Here is a 22188-nt window from a genome sequence, read left to right on the forward strand (position 1 = left end):
CGCCACTGGAAACAGCTTTCCATTCGCAAAAACATCTGTCGACTACTACCCTTTGTTTCCTGTCCCTGAGCCAATTCTAGATCCAACCTGCTACATTCCCCTGTATCCGATGGGCTTTCATTTTACTGACCAATCTGCCATGTGGAACCTTGTCAAATGCCTTACTAAAATCCATGTAGACCACATCCACCACACTACCCTCATCAATCCTCCTTGTTACTTGCTCAAAAAACTCAATTAAGTTAGTCAGACATTACCTTTCCTTAACAAATCCATGCTGACTATCCCTGATTAATCTGTGCCTTTCTAAGTGGCAGTTTATCCTGTCCCTCAGAATTGATTCTAACAATTTACCCACCACCGAGGTCAGACTGACCAGCCTATAATTATTTGGCCTATCCCTCGCACTCTTTTTAAGCAATGGTACAATGTTCGCAGACCTCCAATCGTCTGGTACCTCTCCTGTATCTAGTGAGGAATTGAAGATGATCCTCAGCGCATCTGCTATTTCCTCCCCGTTTTCCTCTAACAACCTGAGATGCAATCCATCCGGCCTTAGCGATTTATCCACTTTCAAGGATGTCAAACTCTCCAGTACTTCCTCTCTCGTTATGCTTATCGTATCTAATATTTCACATTCCTCCTCTTTAACTACAATGTCTGCATCAACCCTCTCCTTTGTGAAGACAGAGACAAAGAATTCATTAAGAACCCTGCCCACATCTTCTGTATCCACGCATAAGTTCCCTTGTACAAGTCTGATAGGCCCTACCCTTTCCTTAATTATCCTCTTGCTCTTAATGTACTGATAAAACATCTTTGGGTTTTCCTTGATTTTACCTGCCAATAATTTTTCATGTACTCTCTTTGCTTTTCTAATTTCTTTAAATTGGTATAAACTGGTGAGTCTTATCTTTTTTATAAAGTAATGTTTATTACTACTAGTAAGGTGTATTAAGTATTAGTAGGGGTTATCAATATTAATTAGGTTTATTAGCATTAGTAAGGTTTATTAATAGTAGCAAGGTTTATTAATATTGGTAAAGGCTTATTTGCAGTCGCAAGGTTACTAAAAAAAACAGATAGAGGAATGGCAGTAATAAAAACAAAAAAATGCTGGAATTACTCATCAGGTCTGGCAGCAACTGTGGAGAGAGAAGCAGAGTTAACGTTTCAGGTCAGTGACCTTTCATCAGAACTGGAGCCGGAGACCGTCACCGAGGAAGGAGATGTGGCTGTGAAAACGAGTTTTGGTGGACACTTTATCAAACACCAGGTGGTAAATAGAAAGCAATGAGGTTAACAAGGTAAAAGAGACAAACAAAAATCCCGTCGGAGAGAAGAGCAGAACTCCTTCAAGGTCAGCATTACGGGAAGAGAAGTGGCAGTGAATTAAACACTGAACTAAAAGTAAAATACTGCAGATGATGGAAATCTGAAATAAAACAAAAAATGCTTCAAATACCCAGCAGGTCTGGTAGCATCTGTGGAGAGAGAAGCAGAATTAACGTTTTAGCTCAATGACCTTTCATCAGGATGGTGTGTTGCTTCCCTGGTGCCAGGGTCAAGGATATCATTGAATGGCTGCAGAGCACCCTGAGGGGTGAGAGTGAACAGCCAGCAGTCATGGTCCATATTGGTACCAACAACATAGGTAGGAAGAGGGATGTCGTCCTGCAGAAAGAGTTTAGTGAGCTAGCTAAGAAATTAACAAGCAGGACCTCAAAAGTAGTAGTCTCTGGATTACTCCCAGCACCATGCACAAGTGAGGATAGAAATAGGAGGATAGTGCAGATGGATGCGTGGCTGGAAAGATGGTGCAGGAGAGAGGGATTTGGATCTCTGAGACACTGAGACCAGTTCTGGAGAAGGTGGATCCTGCACAGGCCGGATGGGTAGCACCCAAACAGAGCTTGGAGAAACTTCCTTTCGGGGTGATTTGCTAGTGCTATTGGGGAGGGTTTAAATTAACTTGGCAGGGATGTGGGAACCAGGAGGAAATATCAGAGAGGAATACAAAGGAACACAGAATACTGAGAGAGATAGATAGCACTAGAGTAGGGAATAGTAAGTTAATAGGTGGGGTCAGAGTAAGGGAGAAAGTAATAAAGTCTACATCAGGGTTAATGTGCATGTATGTGAATGCACAGAGTGTTGTTAATAAGATGGATAAGTTACACACACAGATTTATATGTTGAAATATGAGGCTGTGCCTATAACAGAGCCCTGACTCAAAGAAGGGCAGTACTGGGTGTTAAATATTCCTGGATACAAAGTGTTCAGGAAAGATAGAAAAGAAAGGGGGAGGAGTGGCAGTATTGATTAAAGACAGCATTACTGAGGGGTCAAGGATGCAATCTATTTTGCTAGAGCTAAGGAACAAAAAAGGTGCAACGACATTGCTCTGTGTAGTCTATAGGCTACCAACCAGTGGAAAGGATGAAGGGGAATAAATTTGCAAGGAAATTACAGAGAGATGCAAGAATTATAGAGTAATTATAATGGGGGACTTTAATTATCCAAATATAGACTAGGATAGTGGTAGTGTAAAGGGCAGAGAGGGGCAGGAGTTCTTCCAGTGTGCTCAGGAAAATTTTCTACAGCGGTATGTTTCCAGTCCAATAAGAGGAGAGACAATGCTGAACCTGGTACTTGGGAATGAGGTGGGCCAAGTGCATCAAATATCAGTAGGAGAACTTTTAGGGGACAGTGATCATTGTATCATAAGGTTTAGGTTGGTTATGGAAAAGGGCAAAGAACAATCTAGAGTTAGAATAATTAACTGGGGGAAAGCCAACTTTAATGGGGTAGAATGGATCTGGGCTGAATAAATTGGAATCGAAAGTTGGCAGGATAAACAGTGGGCTACCTTCAAAGAAGATCTGGTTCAGGCATAGTCAAGGGATATTCTGTTGAAGGGCAAAGGTATGGAAAATAAATCCAGAGCTCCCTGGATGACAAAAGAGATAGAAATTAAGATGAGGAAGAAAAAATGTGCTTATGACAGATGTCAGGTAGATAATACAATGGAGAACAAAGCTGAATATAGAAGGTTAAGAGGGGAAGTGAAAAATCAACTAAGAGAGGCAAAGAGAGAGTATGAAAAGAGACTGGCAGCTAACATAAAAGGGAATCCAAAAGTCTTCTATAGGCATATAAATAGTAAAAGGATGGTAAAAATTGGAGTAGGGCCAATTATGGACCATAAAGGGGATTTACACATGGAGACAAGGGGAATAGCTGAGGTATTAAATGAATACTTTGCATCTGCCTTTACCAAGGAAAAAGATGTAACCTAGGCCACAGAGAAAGAGGAGCTAATTACACTAGAATGATTTAAAATTGATAAAGATGGGGTATTAGATAGGTTGTCTATACTTAAAGTTGATAAAACACCAGGACTGGATGAGATGCATCCAAAGATACAGAGGGAAGTGAGAATGGAAATTGCGGAGGCACTGGCCATAATTTTCCAGTCTTCCTTAGACTCAGGGTGATGCCAGAGGACTGGAGAATTGTAAACGTTACACCCTTGTTCAAAAAAGGATATAAAGATATGCCCAGCAACTACAGGCCAGTCAGTTTAACTGCGGCGGTGGGGAAACTTCTAGAAACAGTAATTCGGGATGAAATTAATAGTCACTTGGACAAATGCAGGTTAATTAAGGAAAGCCAGCACAGATTCGTTAAGGGAAAATTATGTTTAACTAACTGGCTGGGGTTTCTTGAAGAAGTAACAGAGGGGATTGATGAGGGCAATGTTGATATGGTGTACATGGACTTCCAAAAGGCATTTGATACAGTGCTGCACAACAGACTTGTGAGAAAAATTATAGCTCGTAGACTAAAAGGGACAGTAGCAACATGGGTACAAAATTGGCTGAGTGACAGGAAACAGAGAGTAGTGATTAATGCATGTTCTTCAGGCTGGAAGAAAGTTTGTAGTGGGGTTCCCCAAGGGTCAGTGTTGGGACCCTTGCTCTTCCTGATATATATTAATGATCTAGACTTTGGGCACAATTTCAATGTTTGCAGATGATGCAAAGCTTGGAAGCATTGTGAACTGTGAGGAGGATAGTGTAAAACTTCAAAAGGACATAGAAAAGTTGGTGGAATGAGCAGACAAGTGGCAGATGAGGTTAAATGTGGAGAAATGTGAAGTGATTCATTTGGTAGGAAGAACATAGAGCGGCAGTATAACATAAAGGATACAATTCTAAAGAGGTTGAAAGAGCAGAGGGACCTGAGGATACACATACATAAGTCATTGAAGGTGGCAGGACAGTTGAGGCAGTGGTTAATAAAGCACACAGTATCCTGGGCTTTATTAATAGGGGCATAGAGTACAAGAGCAAGGAAGTTATGTTGAACTTGTTTAAGACACTAGTTCAGCCTCAGCTGGACTATTCCGTCCAATTCTGGGCACCGTACTTTATGAAAGATGTGAAGGCATTGGACAGAGTGCAGAAAAGATTCATGAGAATGGTTCCAAGGATGAAGAATTTCAGTTATGAAGATAGATTGGAAAAGTTGGGACTGTTTCCCTTGGAGAAGAGAAGGCTGAGAGGAGATTTGATAGAGGTATTCAAAATCGTGAGGGGTCTAGACAGGTTGGACAAGGAAAATCTGTTCCCACTCGTGAAAGGATCAAGAATGAGAGGGCACAGGATTACAGTGATTGGGAAAAGAAGCAAAAGTGACATGAGGATAAACTTTTTTCATGCAGCGAGTGGTTAGGTTGTGGAATGCACTGCCTGAGAGTGTGGTGGAGGCAGGTTCAATCCAGGCATTCAAAAGGGAATTCGACTGTTATCTGAAAAGGAAGAATGTGCAGGGTTACGGGGAGAAGGCAGGGGAATGGCATTAGGTGAATTGCTCATTCAGAGAGCCAGTGCAGATACATGGGATGAATGGCCTCTTTCGGTGCTGTAACAATCCTGTGATTCTGTGAAATGCAGAATCGCCTGCAGCAGCGTCAGGATTTCGGAGTTGTCATGTGCACGTGCATGTGTCATCTGCATTGAGTGTTGCTGGGGGGCACAGAGTGTGAAGAAGGGAGTTTGGTAAGTGAGGGGATTTTAAGGGTTAATCTCTCTAAAGTCTACTTTTTATTTTGTTTACAATTTGCAATAAACTAAAATTGCTGTTTTAAGTTAAGAGGCAAGTTAAGTTTCTTACAGTTTTAAACAGGGGTATACAAGCTTTCTGAGAGTAGTTGTATCTAGTTAATTAGGTAGCTAGCTTAAACTGGTTTCTGAGTTCTAGCAGAGCTCTAGCAAAGCTGACCGATCATTGTTTTCAGAAAATATAAATTCAGGGGATTCTCAGTGCTGCTTGTCTACACTGAGTGCTGTTGGAGGGCAGAGTGTGAAGAAGGGAGTTTGGTAAGTGAGGAAGCTTGGTAAGGAGGGAAAGTATAAATTAATTAACAAAAATAAATGTAATTAAATTAACACAATAAAGTTGGCAGGACAAGTGATGCGTGCAGCTGCAATATGTGGGAGCTCCTGGATGCCACGACAATCCATGGCAACCACATCTGCAGTTTTTGTGGCTTGATGAGCCTCGGCTCAGAGTCATTGAGCTGGAGGCTGAGCTGCAGACACTGTGATGCATCAGAGATTTGGAGAAATCTTTTCTCTCAGAGGGTCGTGAGTCTTTGGAATTCTCTTCCTCAAAAGGCAGTGGAAGCAGAGTCTTTGAATATTTTTAAGGCAGAGGTAGATAGATTCTTGATAAGCTAGAGGGTGAAAGGTTATTGGGGGTAGGCAGGAATGTGGAGTTGAGGTTACAATCAGATCAGTCATGATCTTATTGAATGGCGGAACCGGCTCGAGGTGCCGAGTGGCCTACTCCTGCTCCTAATTCATCTGATCATATGTAGGTGAATGTGCGGACTCTCAAACTTGCTATCAGTTTTAGCGGTGCAATGACTGTGAATGCTGACAGTTTTGTTGTCATTACCAATGCAAAGTCTGGGCTATCGTTTTCTATGGATGAGAGGAAATTGTATACTTTGCTGCTACACTCTCTGGATATTTGTCATTGCATTGACTCTGGTAGCCACCTCCTGCCAAGCAACCAGGTTATTACTTCTGGGAGGAGGATGTTCTGTGATATCTTTGCTGTACTTCTTCCACAAGTGCTTCCATACATGCCTCAGAAAGTGGATGTGATTCTAGGATTTTGACACAGTGACAGTGAAGGAATGGCGATATAGATTAGATTAGAGATACAGCACTGAAACAGGCCCTTCGGCCCACCGAGTCCGTGCCGACCATCAACCACCCATTTATACTAATCCTACACTAATCCCCTATTTCTACCAAACATCCCCACCTGCCTACCACCTACCTATACTAGTGACAATTTATAATGGTCAATTTACCTACCAACCTGCAAGCCTTTTGGCTTGTGGGAGGAAACCGGAGCACCCGGAGAAAACCCACGCAGACACAGGGAGACCTTGCAAACTCCACACAGGCAGTACCCAGAATCGAACCCGGGTCCCTGGAGCTGTGAGGCTGCAGTGCTAACCACTGCGCCACTGTGCCGCCCCATATAGTTCCAAGTCAGGGTGGTGTACTGGTTAGAGGGGAACTTGCAGATGGTGGTGTTCCCTTGCATCTGCTGCCCTTGTCCAGAGTGGTGGATATAGATTCAATAATAGCCTTCAAAAAGGAATTGAATAAATACTTGAAGAAGAAAAAGTTGCAGGGATTTGGAGAAAGATTGGCAAGCGGGACTAACTGGATTGTTCTTTGAAAGAGCAGGCACAGATTCAATGGGCTGAATGGCCTCCTTCTGTGCTGTACTATTCAATGATTCAATGATTCAGTAAACTTCTTTGCTTCTAAGTAATAGTATCATTTCACAAATAGTTTATAGTCCTCAAGATAGTAAGCATGATTCTGACTGCCCTGTGGTTCAGCACTTCATCTCCTCCTCCCTCTTCCCCTTCCATTCTCATTTGGACCTATTTGCCTCTGCAATAGTCCAACCTAGCGCAATACAAACTTTTGGAACAATTCGGATAATTTTCCAATTTTGTGTTTGTGTCTCCAGTGGGAGCCTTGCCTGCTGGGAGCAGATGTTGGAAATTCAGGCATGCTCTGTACATAATTTTCCAACCATTCATTAATATATTTGGAAAATCATATTTCTGATTTGTGCTACTAGAAAGCAAGGCTCCCCTCCAGGAGCTTGAAGTCAGAAAACTGCTCCAAGTATTTCTTTTCTCTATGCCTTCTGCGGCCATCTGTTATGAAGATCGACTTCAACAGTTTGCGATCTTATCTGTCTTATTCATTTTCCTGCTGTGTACTTTCATTAACATTTCTCTGCTCTCTGTTCCATCCTTGGAGTCAGATCAAACTCACCCCGGGGCTGAAAATTCAGGCTGGGGTTCTTACCTCAAGGCTGAGTAACACCAACCCTTAATGTTCAGCATGGGATGTACTGTGGAATAGTGGGGTAGGAGCAGGGGTGCAGGGAGGAGTGTGTGGGGCCTCCGAATACTCTTGGTGCCCCGGACCCTAAATATTCTTATTCTGTCTCTGAGAAACAGCTCAATTTGTGCTCACTAATCTTAATCTAATGAGACACAAGCACCAACTTTGCTCATGTCTCTCCCTCACATGATCAAGCACACAGTCTGACTGGGCCACTCATTTCTCACTCAATTCTGGTGCTACTTGAATTTCTTCCTAAATTTGCCGGGTTTGACATCAACTGAAACTGAACCACCAGGGAACTTCTCAAATTTATTTTTATTCTTCTTACTCTCAGCAAAGATCCAACTGCCCCACTTACTCTGCTAACATTAAAATTTCACTGCCATTCATGAAATTTTCCTGGTTACTTTAGCTTGTGTCTGCTGAGTCTGTGTTGCTCTAAGCAGGTCATTGAACATTATTATCTTTAGGACCGTGCATTACAATCCCTTGTGACCAATTATAAACTCTCTTTCTCTCCCTATCTTTTTGGTCTGTATAAAAAAGTCTAGCCATGATGCTGCAGCTGTAATGAGTGTGATTCAGTCTTGATGGACAAGCTTGTATTTTCCTGCTCATCAATTTCATGTATTTGTAATTCATAAGAAACATAAAAAGTGCGTGGAGATCTCAACATATCATTCCGCACTCCCTTTTGCCTCTGGTTTACACATAGGGACTGAGAATTACATACTATTAGAAATACTGCAGTATCAGTCTTTACTAAGCAAAAGGAATCAGTAGAAGCGGAGAGAGTAGAGGCAATGGATAGGGTAAGGATTTAGAAGGTGGAGGTACTGAAAAGGTTGGTTATGCTTAGGGTAGATAAGTCACCCAGTCCAGATGGCTTGCATCCCAGGTTGCTAAAGGAAGTGGGGATGGAGATAGCAGAAGGGCTTGCCATAATCTTCCAATATCCCCTGGATATGGGGGAGGTGCCAGATGATTGGAAAGTGGCAAATGAGACATCCTTATTCAAGAAAGGATGTAAGGGCAGTCCTAGCAACTACAGACCAGTTAGTTTAACATTAATGGTGAATTTACAAACAATAATCAGGGAAACAATCAACAGACACTTGGAGAGGTTTGAGTTAATTAGGGAAAGCCACCATGGCTTTGTAAAAGGCAGATCGTGCTTGACTAATCTAATTGAATTTTTTGACGGAGTAACGGAGAAAGTTAATGAAGGGAATGCAGTGGATGTTGTCTACATGGATTTTAAGAAAGTGTTTGATAAAGTCTTCTTCTCTTTCATAAGCAGTGCCTCAGGAATGAGGATGACTTACTTCCACTCCAGGATTGTGAGTCCCTAGGTGACTGAATAGTTCAGTTCCGGATCCACACACTTTGTCATAGATGGGGCAAGTGGTGTTTGGTGAGGCGAGTGAATGGGATACTCAAATTTCCAAATGCTCCTTCCACAGTTGGTGCTTTGTCACTGCCTGGGCATGTCAACATTGTTTGAACTGGTTGGCACCTTCGTGGATACTTCTTCATTTTGAATGGTCTCAGGATTCCCACGAATAAGTGGATATGTCACATTTTTTCAGGGAGGCTTTAAGGACGTCCTTGTAGTGTTTCCTCTGCCCTCCTGGTGGCCTCTTGCCGTGATGGAGCTCAGAGTAGAACGCTTGCTTTGGGAGTCTTGTGTCAGGTTTGCAGACAATGTGCTCGACCATCATATCTGACTAGCCATGACCAGTGTCTCGATACTGGGGGTGTTGGCCTGAGAGAGGCCACTGATATTGGAGCGCCTGTCCTGCCATTGAATTTGCAGGATCTTGTGGAGGCACTGCTGATGATATCTCTCCAGGGCTTTGAGATGTCTGCTGTACAGTGTCCATGTTTCCTACACATACAGGAGGGCAGGTAATACTGCGCCCTGTAGACCATGAACTTGTTGCCAGATGAGGCACTACATAAAAGGCTGGTTAACAAAATTGAGGCTCATGGGATAGGAGGATCAGTGTTCTATTGGATATAAAATTGATTTAAGGACAGAAAACAGCGCACCATGGTAAATCGTTATTTTTCAGAGTGGAGGATTGTAGACAGTGGTGTTCCCCAAGGGTCAGTGCTGGGACCACTGCTATTTTTGCTATATATAAATCACTTGGATCTTGGAATACAAAGTAGAATATCAAAATTTGCCAATGACATCAAACTTGGATGTGTGGCAAACAGAATGATATAAACTGCCTGTAATAAGACTTACATGGGCTAGCAGAATGGGCAGACAGGTGGCAGATGGAATTTAATACTGACAAATGTGAGGTGATACATTTTGACAGAAGGGATAGGGAGAGGCAATATATACTTAATAGCACTGTTCTACAGAGTTTGCAGGAACAGAGGGACCTGGGATGCATGTGCATCAATCTTTGAAGGTGGCAGGACATATTGAGAGAGTGGTTAGCAAAGCACATGGGATCTTGGGCTTCATAAGTGGAGGCATTGAGTACAAAAGCAGGGAAGTTATGCTAAACCTTTATAAAGCTCTGATTAGGCCCCAATTAGAGTGTTGCGTGCAGTTCTAGTCACCACACTTTAGGAAGGAGGGTCCCTGAGAGGGTGCAGAGGAGATTTACCAGAATGGTTTCTGGATGGGGGATTTTAGTTACTAGGTTAGGTTGGAAAAACTGGGGTTGTTCTCCTTAGAACAAAGGAGATTGAGGGGAGATTAAATAGAGGTGTACAAGATTATGGCATGCATAGATAAGTTAAACAAGGAAAAACTGTTTCCATTAACTAATGGTACAAGGAATAGGGGACACAGATTAAAGGCTCTGGGCAAGAGATGCAGGGGAAATGTGAGCAAGAACTTTTTTACGCAGTGGGTGGTAATGACCTGGAACTTGTTGCCCACAAGGAACATAGGAACATAGGAAATAGGAATAGGAGTCGGCCATTCGGCCCCTCGAGCCTGCTACGCCATTCATCTAGGTCATGGCTGATCTACCTCAACGTCATTTTCCCACACTATCCCCATATCGCTTGATATCTTTAATAGCTAGAAATCTATCGATCTCTGTCATGAACATACTCAATAGCTGAGCCTCCACAGCTCTCTGGGTTGGAGAATGCCAAAGATTCACCACCCTCTGAGTGAAGAAATTTCTCCTCATCTCACTCTTAAATGGCCTACCTCTTATTCTGAGACTGTGTCCCCTGGTTCTAGAACCCACACCCTAGCCAGGGGAAACATCCTTCCTGCATCTACCCTGTCGAGCCCTGTAAGAGTTTTGTATGTTTGAATGAGATCACCTCTCATTCTTCTAAACTCTAGAGAATACAGGCCCAATCTCCTCAATCGTTCTTCAGAGGACAATCTTGCCATCCCAGGGATTCGTCTGGTGAACCTTTGTTGCACTCCCTCTATGATAATTATATCCTTCCTTGGGTAAGGAGACCAAAACTGTATACAATACTCCAGGTACAGTCTCACTCAGGCTTTATACAATTGCAACAAGACATCTTTACCCCTGCACTCAAATCCTCTTGCAATAAAGGCCAATATGCCAGTTACCTTCCCAAATGCTTGCTGCACCTGCATGATAGCTTTCAATGGCTCATGAACAAGGACACCAAGGTCCCATTAGACAGCAACACTTCCAATCTCTCACCATTTAAGAAATACCCTGTACTTCTGTTTTTCCTACCAAATTGGATAACTTCACATTTTTCCATATTATATTCCATCTGCCATGTTCTTGCTCATTCATTTAACCTGGCTAATTCCCCTTGAAGCCTCATTGTATCTTCCTCACAACTCACATTCCCACCTAGTTTTGTGTCATCGGCAAACTTGGAAATATTACATTTGGTCCCCACATCCAAATCATTGATACAGATTGCGAACAGCTGGGATTCAAGCACTGATCCTTGCAGTACCCCATTAGTCACAGCCTACCAACCTGAGAATGAAAGGGTGTTGGCAGCTGAGACAACAAATGAGTTCAAAAGGAAATTGGATGGCCACTTGAAGGAAATAAACTTCAGGGCTACTGGGATTGGGTGGAAGAGTGGGACTGACTGGATTGCTCCATGGAGAGCCGGCATGGACTTGATGGGCTGAATGGCCTCCTTCTGTGCTGTAAATGATTTTAGAACCCTAATCATATTAGAACAGTGCCAGGAGGTTGGCTTCTATTTATAAACAAAGCAAAATATTTTGTAAGACACTCTATATTCATAACTTTGTTCATTTAAAAGATATTTTTAATTATTGAAACTAACTTTAGTCATGATGAGGCAAGAGACGTGCAAAACAGTTTGTCTGATCTAAAAAAGGTAACAAATGCACTGGTAAATGACGAATTTAATTGGCAAATTAGTTTAGCAAACAGAAGGTAGAACAGCTGCATTCTTTCTATCAGAATCTTTCTATTATGTTTTTCAGTTCATGTGTTTGGATAGACTTTGAGATTAGCTGATTAATGTGTTTTTAAGGAAAGAACAGACTTGTAGATTATGCCAATGATTTTGTCTAGTTGGTGTTGCCTTGACTACGTAACTTTAGGTGGGCTTGTATGTTGTAAAAATGTCAGACTTCCAAATAAGGGTCAAGTAGGTTTTGCAAAAGGATACAATTAACCCAACTTTGAAAAAAATTGTTTAAAGCTCATCTTCTCCCTCGAAACAGACCCTTGAGATTATATTGTAAATAGTGAAGCTCATTGGTTCTGAACCTTCAGTTCATGCACCACAGAAATGGGTAATTATCTGCCACCATCAGTGGTTGAAGTTTTTCTATAAAGATGTTTTCCTTTCAACCCCAGCGCTGGCCAAGGAGCACCATGATTTCCTAATCTAGGCATTTAACATGGCTTGATAGGCACCCCTGGCACAGCCCCACTCCCTGACAGGACCTAATACTGGCAGAAAGGTCACTTACCATCTTTTTTTTAGCTTACTCTCTGGATGCTGCAGACCTTCCAATAGGTGAGGGTCCCAGTGCTTAGTGTTACACTGGCAGCCCTGTGACCCAGCCAGTGTCACATCAGGCAAATGAGTCATATGGCTGAGAACATCTTCTCCTGCCTCACTTGAATGTAATCATTGTATCTGTGCCTACTGCTGATGGAGGTGCAGCTTCAACCCCTCTTCTACCCCAGACAAAGAAAGCCCCAAAAATTCAATGACAGCATTAATGAGGTGGAAACCTATTCCATTCTCTGTCTCTTTCTCTTGATCATTTTGCCTGTGGAACTGGGGGAGCTCCAGATGCAAGGGTCAGGAAAATTGTCTCTCATAAGAACTTTTGAAAGGAACTAGATAGTGCTTAAAAAGGATGGTGCTTGGAAAGAGTAGTGGAAGTGAGGAGAAGTGTTGGATTAGACTCATGGAGAAAGACATTGAGACAAATTTGATGGCCTAATAACCAATGTTTTTCTCCATGAGTCTAATCTAACTCTTGGGTTTATTACTGACTACTTATATTTATGGCCTCTAATTTTGGTCTCCCCCCACAAGTGGAAATATCTGCTCCATGACTACCCTATCAAAACTGTTCATAATTTTAAAAACCTCTATTGGGTTAGCTCTTGGTCTTCCCTTTTCTAGAAAAAAAGAGCCCCAACCTATTCAATCTTTTTTGATAGTTATAACCTTTCAGTTCTGGTATCAGAAAGTAAATCCTTTTTTGAAATTTGGCACCATTTGGGTGGAAATCTCCATTTAATTTTACAAATGATGTTATGACCAGGTGAGAAAGGTGTCTTGGGGTCTTTTACTGTCTTCACCTGGTCTTATTGTAACAGAGTTTAATCTTAAAACATATTGTGTTTTGTGCTCCCCCTTTGGTGAATCTTTGTTCACAGCTTTCCAATTATTAGACAAAGAAATGAGCACAAACAGGCTTTCTTAGGTTTAAAGAATAAAACTGAAATTTATTAAACTTACTTAAACTCTAATTTGGTTAACGCCTACGGATACACACAACGCCCCATGCTAGCATGCACATGCAATATGCACATGCAAATAGAGACAGAAAAGAGAAGAAAAATAAAATGGAGAGGTCTGAGGCAATCTCTGAAGAGGGTTTTTTTTACTGTGCTTTGAGCTCACTGTGGGGTCCTTGATTGCAGGTAGATCTTGCTTTGCGTTGGGGCCCAGTATTCTTCTTAAACCTTGTTCACTGTAGGAGACTTTTCTCTCTTGGGGTTCATCCGTCATCAATGGTTTCCGAAGCTGGTGAGAGCAAGATGAGAGCAGACAGGAGAGAGGTGTTCTCAGTCCAGGAACAAACCACTTTCTGAGCTCGGAATTCTGTGGCCAGTTCAAATTTAAAAAACCAAAAGCCAGCCAGTCATGTGACTAAACTGGTCTGACGACTTCTTCTGTGTATTGGGGAAGCAAGGACTGGGTCCCTTGTTCCAACACTGTCTGCAAGCATACAAATGTCTTTCCAGTCAGGGGCCTGGCAATTCCTTGTGATAGGCCCTCTTTTCTACTCAGCCACAATTTTAAGTTTTAATGTTCATGTGGTGAAATAATGTGTGCCTTAGTCTTGGCAGGTGGTGGGCTTGCCTGATAACGAGTTTGCCCAAACTATGGCAGTTTATTGGATGAACCCCAATTAGAAAATATAACTCAGTGCATCTGAAAACCTCAGCAGACCTTTTCTAATTGAAGCCATGGTTCAAACAATTCCTATCTCCTGGTTTTGTGCAGCTCTTTTGGTAAAGAATGAATAGTATTAACCTCAGAACGCAGCACAAATATAAAATACATCAGTCCTGAAAATCCACAGGGGCTCTACAAATCTGCTGCTGTAACTTAGCAGAACACCCATACTTTTCCGTCATTTCCCCAGCTTTCTATCAGAGTTGTGGCTGGAGATCAGTAGCTCCTGCAAAAATTTAAGGCCAAAATATATCTTTGAATAGTTGACCTGTAGCACAAACTATATATATGATCCTGAAATGTTAGTAGCTCTCTGACTTCTGAGTTAGAAGGCTGTGGATTCAACCACCAGTCGAATGACTTGCTAATATTTTAATGCCAACCTGTATTACAAGAGGCACTGCCCTTCAGATGGATTGTTAAGCCAAAGCCACTCCTCTCTATTCCAGAGATTCAGATGGGCGTTAAAGATTCCATGTTATTGTTTGAAGAAGCGCAGAGAATTCTGTTACTGCCTTGGTCAACATTCTCTCTGGAACCATTATCTATTTAGTCATCTCATTGCGTTTTTGTGGTCTTCCTGTATAAAAGTGACTCCCATGACAAGTAACTTATCATTTTTAAGGTGTTTTTCGAAGAGATGTGATAGCACTGTATAAATGCAAGTCTTAATGTAAATTTAAGGAGGTTACTTAAATTAAATAATGATCACAGACCCATAGGGATTTTTTAAATCGGCAAGGTTAACTGGGATTAAAATTTACTGGAATTTTTAATATCATCCACAGATATGTCGAAGACACAACTATCAGAAGCAGTTAATGATTTGTGGAAATAAAATCTATCAAAGGGAGGCAGTAAATCTTGTGACTTTTAATCTCAAGATATTGTAGAGAAGCAATTAAAAAATGTAAATAGAATGGTGCCACACATAACCAGAAGAGTAGATTAGAAGTCTACAAAAGTAATGCACTGGTTGGTATGAACTCACTTTTACTACTGTAGAATTCTAATCAATACACTTCAAAAGAAACATGCATACATTGTGGAGGGTGCAGGGGATTGTAAGAAGAATGACCTTGCAAGACGAATGTGCAGGGTCCTGGGTAGAAGGTGGGAGAATGGCACTAAATAAATTGCTCTTTCGGAGAGCCAGTGCTGACACAATGGGCCGAATGGCCTCATTCTGCACTGTAACAATTCTATGATTCAATTCTATGAACTATTCTCATTGAATGGCTTCTCCTGAAATATTACACAGAGCAACAGGAATTGTGTAAAGGACTCATTACAGTGCATTTGAGAAAGCAAAATAATTTAGATGAAGAATGGAGTCACAGCCACGTAGTGCAATGTGGGTGGTTCCCACTGTTCAACTCCCACCTGACCGCAGCGTGTGTTTTGTTAATAGGGTTTAACCTCTTTCTGTTTTATTTGTCAAATAAACAGACATCAACAGTTTTTCTTGTAGGCTTAAAACAGAAAATCAATTGTTTATTGATCAATATACCTCATCCCGAAATTGTCGCCAGTGGATCCACTCACACATTCGCTTGTGCGCGCGCTGCACACACGCACACACACACACACAAAAGACAGACAGAGAGGGAAAAGGGATGTGATTTTATATAGGGGGGGAGGTCACAGTAAAGCTGGTGAATTCTCTTGGAAGTCAAGTTCTCATTAGTTGCACGCCTGAGGTGTTTGTAGATTTCTCTCTTGGTTGCCAATTCAGTTGAAGACAGTGGATCACTTCTAGTTCACTGCTGTATGACGTGTAGATGTAGAATTCCGCAGCAGGGCTCATACTTTCTGGTTTGCTGGAAACAAGCTTCTTGTATACTGCTTTCTGCCTGTCTCTCTCCCTCTCTCTCTGTAGGCTGCCTTTTAAGGTAAAGATGTGTTACATATCACCTCCAGATAGGAGACACTTCGGGCTCTCCTCCATGGTGATCGCACAAAGGCCCAGGATGTGGCTACTTTACACCTTCTTTGTTTCAGAAGAACCCATTCAATTCGGTAAATATTTTAGAATGGGTGTAGAATGGATGCAATTGACACCTCTAAGCTTTGAAGATTTTCCTTTGTCCCTGTCAGACAGTTTGAATATACAAAGGCCAAGTCCTTTTCCTTCAGTAGCCATTTTTTGAGCACATTGTTTACTTTTGAAAAGAAAGGTCCATTTTTTGAAAGACAAAGTCAGTTTTTATAACTCTTCAGATTTTGTCCATAATGTTTCATTGTCACACTTCTTGTACGTGTCACAATGGATATAACAAAATAAAAAAACAATGCTGGTGTTTATATGTTTTACTACAAAATCTATTGTTGATACATTCATACATAGAATCGCAATGTGAACATATCAGTGATAATGGGAGATCTGCATCTACATGACTAGAAATAAGCTGTGAAATGAATCCTGGACTTGAACTGACCCAAACTTTTAAATTTAACTTTACTGCGGCACTACAGGTACAGAATCCCACCCCTTAAACCCATGTGCATACGCTTATAGGCAAAATTTACCTCTTAAAATGTGTTGAAGAATATCAGTTGCTAAATTCTTCAGAAAAACCATTGATTTACAATCAACATTGGAGGTATTCTGCTTGTGATTTTTAGGCAACAACCGGAAGGGTAGTAAGATAGGAGCAGAAGTAGGCCATTCAGCCCATCGAATCTGTTCTGCCAGTTAATGAAATCATGATCGATCTGCATCCTAACTCCATTCAGCTGCTTTGGCTTCATATCCCTTAAAATTCTTGATTAGGAAAACTCTATTGCTGTCAGATTGAAAATTATTAAGCTAGCATCTACTGCCTTGTGTGAAAAAAGAGTGCCACACCTTTATCATCATTTGCATTGTGTTTCCCAACTTCTCATATCTGACTCAAATCGTCAACTCTGTTTTTCTCCCCACAGATGCTGCCTGACCTGCTGAGTATTTCCAGCATTTGTTTTTATTTCTCTCCTGAATAGTCTGGCTCTGATTTTAATATTATGGCCCTTGTCCTAGACTCCACCCCACAAGCAGAAAATGTTTCGACATACCCTATCAATTTCTTTCAAAATCCTAAAATTCTTGATCAAATCACCTCTAAACATTTTATATTCCAAGGAATATAAATGTGCTTTATGCAATCCCTCCTTGTATAAGATTTCAGTACAATGTCTTTCAGAACTAAAACCTTCCAGCCCTCTTTTTAGTTTCAGTTTCAAAACTAGACTTAAGCAATCAAGCACAGGGAACACTGATCAGTCGACAGACAAATACAATCAAACCCAGATCAATTAAACCATTGAACACCACATTTTCCCTCTTTTAATTATAGACATTATTTTTAATTAATGTATTCTAAACAACAAACATATATACATCGTCATTTTCTTAGTGTTCAACTTGCCTGTTTTCCTTAAGTACTGAAATAGTCTTTGAGATAGGAAGGTCTCTTAGGTCTGCGATTAGATTTACGAATTTGGGGTTGTGGATTTGTATGATCAGCTTGATAGCTTCACTCATAGGAAAAGGAAATGTATCCTCATAACCACTATCCTAAAAATATCCTGTTCTGCTCCCTATGAAACATCTCGCATTCCACTTGGTGTTGTCATCCAACAGATAAGCATTGGTACCAAGCAAACATTTAATCTGCTTTGGACCTGATACTGATGAAGCAAGTTTGTGGTTGCAATTTGGCTGTTTTATTCGAACCCAAGCTCCAACTTTAAATTGTAGTTCCCTTGCGCCTGTACATTTATCAAAGTATGCTTTTCTATCAATAACACTAACGCTGTCTGTGACCGTATTATGTCTAAGCATATCAGCTACTTGGTTGCATGAACCTGTAAGATACTTGACCTCGAAGTTGTACTGGTGAAGGTGATCTGACCATCTGTAGATGTGTGGAAGTCAATGACCTGATCCTGACGTAGTAAATACTTGGTGATCAGTGCGGAGAGTAAACTTTCTACCAAAAATATACATGTGCCAATGTCCACATGCATAGATACAGGCCAGTGCTTCCCGCTCTACAGTAGAGTATTTACGTTCAGTTTCAGACAAGTGAGGTGGGGGGGGGGGGGGGGCACGCTTAAGCTAGTGGTTGTTCGCATCCATCAATGGACTGAGAGTATAGCTCCAATTGCAGTTCCCAATGCATCTGTTGTGACATATGTTTCCACATGTGGGCTGAAATGAGCGAGCACCAGCGGAGATACTAGCTTCGCCTTTAACGTTTCAAACGTTATTTGCTGTGTGATTGTCCATTCCCATTTAGTGTCTTTACACAGTAGCTTTCAAAGAGGTTCCGCGATTTCTGCATACTTAGGAATGAACGTATGATAAAAGTTAGTAGTACTGAGGAACTCTTTCATGTTAGATGGTGTTGGAAGCACATGAAGGGCTTTGAGATTGTCATGTGTAGGCTTCATTCTAGCTAACACCTAGAAAGTCAGTTTTGGCTGCTGCAAATGTGCATTTGTCCCAGTTGAGTGTCAAATTGTGTATCGTGAGTCAAGCGAGCACAGCTGATAATCATTGATCATGTTTAGCTTTGTCTCTTCCATGGACAATGATGTCATCAATTAGGTTGAGCATTCCCTCAACATCTGACAAGACTGAAGAAACAATTTTCTGGAATGTGCTAGGTACTGAACTTAGTCCATATGGCATTCTGCAGTACTGAAACACACCTTCATGGGTAACAAAAGCTGTAAGATATCGGTTTTGTTCTTCTGGAGGTTTCTGAAGATAACTCCGTCGCACATAGAGCTTTGTGAAGACTGTGAAATCATGAAATGATACTGACACTTCTTGGATTGTAGGAAGTGGATATTGTCTGCTATGATAGCTTTGGTGAATGCATCGTCTAAGTTTGCCATTTTATCGTCGTGCAATGACTAGATTTGACATCCACACCGATGCGTTGATTCTCTCAATGATACCGTCTGCTTCTAGTTCTTTCAGCTCCTGAGACACTTCAGCATGGATTGCAAATGCCAATCATCTCAAACTTTGTGAAACAGGTTGAATTAATGTGTCACTGCGAGGAGCATGACAGTACCCCTTGATTTCCCCAAATCGAGTAAATAAGGAAGGACACTTGTGTGTATAATCTGCATCATCAATCCCATTAATAAGTGCTCCAGTGGGGTCTTCAAGTTTGAATCCAAGCCTATCGATAAGGTTTACCCCCATAAGGCTTCAGCCTTTAGCGACATAGAAAGTGAACCAGTCTAGGGTGATGTTTTTGTAGCGTACTGGAACTGTGATCATCCCAGAAACTGGAATGATAATGTCATCATAAACTTGAAGAGTATCTGTTGCAGGAGTGAGAGAGAATTGCGAAAAATACCGATGGTAGAATTTGTCACTCAAAGTAGATACTATTGCTCCAACATCTATAAGAGGTGACACAGAAATGCTTGCGATCTCGACTGAGCACTCCTTAAAATGACCTAGTGCTTTACTTTTTGTGATGGTTGTACCTCATTCTCAGGAAGAAACTCCCCCATGTGTCGAACCAATCAAGTCTTTTTCTTCAACGGCCTGCACATCTTTGCAAAATGGTTCCACTTTAAACATGAGTTACACTTTTTTGCCTTGAGATGGCATTGTGACTCAATGAGCATTTTCACTATTTGGGCAGTTTTGAGTATATCTGACCATAATGGGGCACATTTTGGTGAGGCTACTGAGGTCTCCTCGTCTGTAATCCTTGCACTGAAGCTGCATTGGCAACACTGAGTCTAAGGGTACATGTGTCTGTAACCTATTTGAACCTAACATGGCAGATTCGATTTGGACTGCCAAGGTCATGGATTTTTCCACGATTAAATCATCTTCCTCCATGAAAAGATGTTCCCTAATTTGTGGAATTGAAGTCTTCTCAATTTATTGGTCACAAATTAGTTCGTTGGTTAGTGTGCCAAATTGACATGGAGATGCCAATTGCTGCAATGCTGTCCCAAATTGTTTAATGGACTCACTATGTCCCTGGGATCTCTGGCAGAATGCCTATCACTATCATCACACTTTTTTTTGGCCCGAAGTATTTTGAGAGGACTTACTGCTGTATCAAACGCAGAAATATCTCCTGTGAGCTGCTCGAATAGTTGCTGGCCTTCTCTTCCGAAACAATGTACGAGTATCGCTTTCTTGTGATTCACTGCTACATCCAGACTGTCCATCCCTGTAGCAAGTAGGTCTTGAACCCCGAAATCCATCACGCCCAGGACGTGGGAGGATCTCCCATCTTTGAAAGAAATGGTTCTGAGGCTGATAAAATTAAACACCGCTCAACCATACTCGTAGCCACTTTGTTACATTTTCACTGATTTGCTGGATATTTTATATATCTGATTTATCTCAGAACAATGCAGATATTAGTTCAAAATCAAAAATTTATTTACTATACTTTAAAATATTTTAGCACTTACAACATTTTAGTACAATGTCTTTCAGAACATAGTCTCTGTTTCCTTAAACCTTCCAGCCCTCTTTTTAGTTTCAGTTTCTCAACTAGGCTTAAGCAATCAAGCAGCAAACACTGATCAGTGGACAGACTAATAAAACCAAACCCAGATCAGTTAACCCATTGAACACTACACAGTCTCAGAATAAGGGGCAGGCCATTTAAGACTGAGATGAGGAGGAATTTCTTCAAAGGGTAATGAATTTTTGGAATTCTCTGCCCCAGAGGGCTGTGGAGGCTGTCGTTGAGTATGTGCTTGATGGCCGGCATGGACACGATGGCCGAAGGGCCTGTTTCTGCACTGTATAACTCTATGACTGAGAATGATAGATTTCTACATATTAAAAACATCAAGGGATAAGAGGATTGTGCAATAAAATGGCGTTGAAAGGAGATCAGCCACAATCTCATTGAATGGCAGAGCACGGTGAAAGGCTCTGTTCTTATGATGCTGTCAATTTTTGCGTCATCAGCAAACTCAGATGGATGACTAAGTCATTAATAAATAGAATAATGAGATGAGGCTGCAGCATTGTTCCTTGTGGGACACCACCAGTCACTGCAAAACAAAATTTAACACTAAGCCACAAAGGTGAAAGAAGGACAGGTGGCCAAAAGCCTGGCCAAAGAGATAGGATTTAAGGAGTGTCTTAAATGAGCAGGTAGAGAAGCAGAGAGGTTTAGGGAGTGAATGCTAGAGTTCAGGGTGTCAAATTTTGTTTGATAACTTTCCAGTGAAGCACCTTGGAACATTTTACTACGTTAAAGGCACTATATAAATGCAAGTTTTTGGTGTAGCCAGCTGAAGGCATGGCCACTAATAGTGCAGAGATGAAAATTGGTGCTTCAGAAAAGAATCAGGGATGCACAAGCTCTCAGGCTTTCTGACACCCCCTTGCAAGCAGTCGCCCAGTCAAGGAGTGGGCCTGTGATAGGGGTGCACGTACGCCATTCAAATTACCTGGTCCCTCAAATTCCATTACCCTTTGAAAAATATTCCCCTTTAAACAAAGGTTCCATCTGCCTATTGAGGTTTGTTTGCTTTCTGCATCTTCAACTTTCCAAGGAAAGAGGTGCAGTGTGAAAAAGTGGAGGACATCACAGATCATAGTCATTTACATCACAGGAGTTGCCATTAAGCCCATCGAGTCCAGGTTGGCTCTTCATCGAGCTATGCAGTCAGTCCCACTCCCCGGCTTGATCCCTTTCGCCCTGTAAGTCTATTTCTCTTAGGTGACCATCCAACTTCCTGTTGAAGTCATTGTCTTGGCTTCCACCACCCTTGTGGGCAGTGAGTTCCAGGTCGTTGCCACCTACTGCGCAAAAAAGTGGTTTCTCACATTCCTTTGACCCAGCTTTTGACCCAAACTTTCAATGTGTCCCCTAGTCCTTGTACCATTAAGTAATGAGAACAGTTATTCCTTATCTAAGCCCGTCATAATCTTGCACACTTCTGTTTAATCTCCCCTCAATCTCCTTTGTTCTAAGGAGAACCACTGTTTTGTCAACCTAACCTTGTAACTAAAATCTTCCATCCCTGGAACATTCTGGTAAATCTCCTCTGCACCCTTTCAAGGACCCTCACATCCTTCCT

This window comes from Heterodontus francisci, chromosome 1 (genome assembly GCF_036365525.1).
Source record: "Heterodontus francisci isolate sHetFra1 chromosome 1, sHetFra1.hap1, whole genome shotgun sequence".
In the NCBI taxonomy this organism is placed as follows: Eukaryota; Metazoa; Chordata; class Chondrichthyes; order Heterodontiformes; family Heterodontidae; genus Heterodontus; species Heterodontus francisci.